General features: G+C 41.2%; 1 protein-coding gene across 1 annotated transcript in view; it reads left to right on the top strand.

Moving 5' to 3' along the window:
• The window catches only part of NR0B1 (nuclear receptor subfamily 0 group B member 1), an 87,739-nt gene that overhangs the window by 22,574 nt on the left and 59,165 nt on the right, over window positions 1-6,000 (top strand). The window lies entirely within an intron of this gene.

Consider the following 6,000-nt stretch of genomic DNA (forward strand, 5'->3'; position numbering starts at 1 on the left):
CTGAAAATATGGAAAAAAGTATGAGGTTCCTGCTTATCAGCTGAGTTAAGCAGTTCAGCAAGTTAGACTTCAAGCATTTAGGAATTTTTATGAAATGCACAGCTTGCATCTATACTTCCTGGCCAGTATGTATATCTGGACTTGGCCATACTTTACTGGCAGTGCAGGCAGCTGCCTCCCTTGTCAGTGCTCACCTCCAACCAGGTAACAGAATGACCTGGATCTGGGAATCCACAGTTGCCCATAGCATTACAGGCATTCTGCATTTATACAATAATCATAAGTCACTTTGGGCAGTCCATTTTCAGAAGGTGACTGCCTTGCTCTCCAGACTGAAATCTCTATTCTCTCAGCCTTGTGACTCATAATGCACCTTTAGTCATATTTTAACCTTCAGCATTGCATTCGCTGTCACATTTCATTGCTTAATACACGCTGTTGAACACAGCAACACCACAGCACCAGATAAACCCCAGTGACTTCTGCATGAAAAACAACTTCACTCAGCTTTTTAATAAGAGTTCCTTTTAATTTGAATGCTTAATATGAATGTTCCCTGTGATATGAATGTTGCATTCATGCCCTTGACATACTTGCTCAATAATAATAGCAACAATACTGTCTATATATAGAAGGGTAAAACAGGTTATTTTTTGCCATATTATAAAACCATATTGGTTCACTGGGTTTCATCTCATTTGACTTAATACCTTTTTTTTTGGGGGGGGGGGGCTCAATTGAGCTATAAAACACAACAGATTTGAGGATATTTCAGGAATGACTTGAATCTCTTTATATTCAAAGACACCTTCGCTACCTTTTTGTATTTTATTTGGAATTTAATGAAATAACGGTAGCTGGGGAGAGATAAAGGAGCTCCAGAATGCAGCTGGTATTTCAGATGCAGCAATAATCTATTCTATGACTTTAAAAACCATATGGATTTACAAACCTACATTCTATGGCAAACAAAAGGTCCTGGGCTTTTTCAAAAAAGAGAAGATAGTGAGCAATATGATATGGAGTTGATAATCCTTACCAGTCACACATCACATTAATAAAAAGATAATGGGATTTTACCTGATATAGTCGAGGCAATTTTTTTAAAAATTTGTCTTTCAGCTGTTTTCACCTTTTGCTCAGTGTTCACCTCAACCACGATTCCACTTAGATTTCAGAACCTGCTTGTAAGGATTTAGCGAAATTAATTGGAAAACCTCCTTTATAGAGAAGTGTATGGAAGTTTATGGAAGAGGTGATAAGCTTTACTCACATCCTAGTGAGGGACAGTGAGAGACTGAGTGGGATACTGGCAAATAGGCTGATCACTGCAACTGTGGCCAATGAAAAGCATCATTAAATTCTCTAGCTTTTGCTTCATTAATAGTTACTACGTGCTATGGCCTTATTTTCACACCACAATGGGCAGGAATGGGAGCTTGGCCAAACCTCTGGAGAAGTGAGCTGTGGTGTGGGGGGCATGGACCACACTGAGTGGCCTTGGGTCAGCAGGCAGAGGCAGCTCCCTTACCTGCAGTTGTTTGCACTGCTGTTTCCTCCAAATGAGGGGATTTGGAGGAAAGAAGTGGTGGGCATGAAGAATTTATTTCCTGCTAAGTCATTCCAGTTGCATGGTAGCTTAAAGCAGTTCCCAGCCATAAGAGTGAAACTGCAGGTGCTGACAGACACTGCTCCTTCCCTCTGAACATGGGCCACAGCACCACTGCATCTGCCCAAACTGAGCTCCTTATAACCTCCTTAGCAGCCCTTCAATTAATTAGAAAATTTGCAAGTAGCTTTCTAGCTTTAATCTGCTTGCTTTCATCCTTTTCCTGCCACTTTGATGAATTGCCAGACAGGATAAGCAAGTGGCAAGACAAATACTTTCAGAGGTGGGAAAGTATCAGGTTCACAGTGCAGAAAATGCATGTCCTCCAGTGATGGAGTCTAAATTTTAATTTAGCAACTCTTATTTCTGGGAAATAGTAAAAGGATATCACATTTCATCCAGTCTACTAGATGTATTTAAATTAGCATTCTAATTTGGATCTGGAGTAAACTCTTGAAACTCTGCACTCAGAGGGTGAATGCCAAGTCTCCAGCTGGAATGGCTTCACTCTAGGGGTTGGTTTCTGTTGCCCTGTCTGACCTGCAGTGTGGCTGTAAACAGGCACAACAACTGAGAATCTCAAAGCTCAGACAGAGCAAGCAGCTCTGGCTGATGCTGCAGGAGAGCTGCTTAGCTCTGTTCATTCATTGTTCTGGTTTGAAAGCAAAACCAGTGAGAGACTCCAAGTCAGAAATACAATTTACTAGGAAAAGGGAAAAGAAACAAAATATATGCAGTAACACAAAAGAAAAAACACTGACAGAGTCAGAATACAACCTGACACCCTGCTAGTTAGGGTGGTGGTAGCAGTCCAGATGAAATGCTCTTGTTGAAGTGGTGATCCTGTATAAACCACCGGTAGCTCTTGTGTCTTGGTTTGGAAAGACAGGAGGCTGCTAAGGAAGGCAGGAGCCTCCCCTGAAATGGACAATGTAAGGCCTCCCCACCCCTCCGAATTGCTATAAATTTTAAATTAAGGGACTCAGGCAAAAATATGGGAGCAGGAAATAACAGTTCTTTAATAGGGAAGAAAAATAAAAGGATAAAATAAACAATGCAGTCCACTAGAACAACACTGACAGAGTCAGAACCCAACCTGACACCCTGTGGGGTGTTGGTGGCAGTCCAATTGGAAATGTGGCTGCAATCCTCCTGGAGTGTCAGGGGAGGTTCTGTTGGAGCAGGGGGGTCCTGTAGAGAAGGATGTATTCTTCCTCCAAAGATCCACTGGAAGAAGAGGCAGCTGCTGTTCCTCTGGAGAATCCCGTGGAGAAAGCTGTGTTGGTGTCTCAGAAACCTCTGGATTATATCTGGGCAGCAATGCTTGGCTCCTCCCTCTGGGTGGAGCATCTCACAGTGGGATGTTATAGTTCTTATCAGTCATGCAGTAACATTCAATAGCCTCTTATCAGCAGATGTCCCCTCTTGAGGGAGGAGTGATTGTGATCCCTCAGAGAGAGAGTTAAGGCAAATTGCTCACTTGACAAAAGACAACTGCCATACAGATGGTAATAGAATACGTCTTGCCTGCTATCTGGAACATCTTGTCTTCTGGAAATCAGTGGGCAAAGACTGCCTGTTCTGTCCCAAAACCCAGATTATATCCAGGTGGGGATGCTGAGCTCCTCTCCCCTGGGCGGAGCATCTTGCAGTGGGCTGAAATCATTCTGAGTCATGATTGGTCCTTGATTACCCATTAAACAGAAATGGCTCCTGAGTTATCTCTGAGTCATTGGCAAGGCATTGATGAGCCCATTAACAGGAGATAAGGAAAAACAATGCCCCTCCTGGTTTCAGCAGCTCTTGAGGATGGGAATAGAATACATCTTTATAATGATATATTATATATATTTATTATATATCCTCAGGCTGGAGCTGTTTCTAGCAAAGGCAGACTTTTATAAGACAAAGAAAATTCCAAACCAAAGGGATAAGTCAAGATTCCTTCATGGGGAAAGCAATCTGCTTTGCTTTCCACATTTGGAACCAGCAGCATTGCTACCAGTGGGACAGAAAGACCTGTGCTATTTTCTAGTTGTGTCCAAAGACTGCACATAGACACCAACAAAAAGTTCATTGTTAGTGCCAAGAGTAGCTTCTATTTTCTTACTAACCTTGGAAGACTCCTTAGTGAAATCTGAGCTAATTCCAGGCTTCCTTTTTAAATTTTTATTTTATCTTCAATCAAAATAATGTAAACAAATTTACAGCAGAAATTACAAAAATATCAGCTTCCTCTGAGTATGTTTAACAAGGTAAATGACTACTCTATGCAAGAATTTTATCTACATGCATCCTGAGAAGGTGGTAACAAAGTCATGCATGTCTTGAGCCATCAAGGAGGAGATTGCACAAAGTAGGTCCAGCTCCTCTTTAGACCCACAAGATGTGAGTGCTCAGCACCTTCTGAAATCCAGGGAGGATATATCAATGTGCAGCAGACTTCTGCCTAATTTACTAATATGTAAAGTGACTCTAAAATTCTTTCCAAAATCTGCTTTTGCAAGCTTAATATTCAAGGCTGAAAAGGACTTTGTTTTTTTTAAACCTGACATTCATTAAGGTGAAAAATAGTAAAACAAACACTAAACATGAAACGAGGATATAGTAAATGTTATTTTATTCAAAGTTTCACCTTGGAGAAAAGCAACAATCTCCTCAAATCACACAGGACTTGCAAATATTGAAAAATAGAATAAGAGAGAACTTGTAAAAATCATGCAGATATACTGTTTCACCATATGTACCCCTAATTAAAAAAAGGAGGTAGAAATTAAGAGTCTTTTTTCCTCTTCTAGTGTTAAACAAAGGCAGATGACAAATAATATATGAACTGGATAAGAAATAATACTCTCTGTAATCTTAAAAATATCCACTACAATGCCATCAGATACTGTAGCTCTAATAAAGAATTATTTGGAAATATAATCTTCTTTTCTTTTAATTCTACAGGATTTTTCTAAAAAGTGGAAGTATTTTGATACTATTTAGTGCAGTGAAGAGTTAGTCTTTTTTAATAGAAGTTTCAGGGGATTTAAAGCTATCCAAACATTGATCTTTCATATGATGCATCATTAGCAGAACTAAAATTTCTCATACTCTACAAGGTTTTGGAGCACAGTAGCAGAAATGAAGCAGCTGGTTGTATGGTTTCAGACAGAAACCATACATTTCCCATCTCTATTATTCATAAGGTTGCCTGCTGGAACAGAATTTTGGTGAAGTGTATAACATTCACTTTAAACCCATACTTATATTGTTTGCTGGATCAAGACTGTCACTGGGGTTCTTGATTTTCAGCAAAAGATTATTTTTCAGAGGCACACGGGGATTCAGTGAAATGGTATTGACTTTGTAGCAGCTGTATTTATTTAAAAAAAAAAAAGCTGCTAAATTATTTTGTCATCTGTGAAAAATAATATCAAGAAACTTCCCCCCAAAGCCTTTTTCTCAGTAGCCCTAAGTTCTGTGATTTGAAGCAGGGCTTCAATAATGTACTCAGCACAGAAAATTCTGAGTATTCCACTGGAAATTGATAAAATAATTTAAAGATTCCTGTTAAACAATGAGATTTTTAAAGATGCAAAGAGCACTCAAGCCCAGTTTGTGAGGCTGAGGAGAAACTTGTGAAAGAAAATGCTTACTATGTAGCTGTCTTTTTATAGTTGGAATAATCTCCTGACTCCTAAATAATTTCTTGCACATCACCCTGCTCACAACAGAGGAGAGAGGAAGGAGAGGGAATGAGCTGATTCCTTCCTTTCTCTGGAACTGTCTCACTGCAGAATCCTAAAATAAGCTAAGATGCAAAGGACCTCTGAGGAGCTCCTGGCCCAGGCTGCTGGCTGGAGCAGGCTGATTTTGGTGCCAGACCAGGCTGCCCAGCCTTGGCCACCCACCCGTCCTGGGCTACAGCAGCACCAGAGAAGGGGCTGACCCCTGCCCCTCCTAACAACAGCCCCAGGCTGTGGCTGAAGAAAACTCTCACAAATTTTTTATCCCCTTGCCCCAAAGGATCAGGGAAATCTGAGCCTACTTCTCTCTCCCTGTGAGAATCTGTCCAAATTTCCCCTCATCTGCCTCACGATCGTCATTTGAGGACCACTGAAGAGAAGACCTCCCCTGTCTCCTCTGTAGGAGAAAGTTACGCACACCATGGGCCTGGAGACCTGAGCACAGGGCTAAGCTATTGTTCACAGGTGTTGTTTGCTGTGTGCTACACTGAGCCCAATGAGAAGAAGAAGGGGGCACTGTGCCCTTTTTACGACAATAGCCTTGGAAGCTGTCCCACCTCTGGGCCTGGCTGGACTTCTCCTGAGTTCTGCATGGTCCCCTGCAGAAGACCCCTCCCACTCATTTGCAACCACCGTGACAGACAGACTGAGGTGTGA

This window comes from Geospiza fortis, unplaced genomic scaffold (assembly GCF_000277835.1).
Source record: "Geospiza fortis unplaced genomic scaffold, GeoFor_1.0 scaffold331, whole genome shotgun sequence".
NCBI lineage: Eukaryota > Metazoa > Chordata > Aves > Passeriformes > Thraupidae > Geospiza > Geospiza fortis.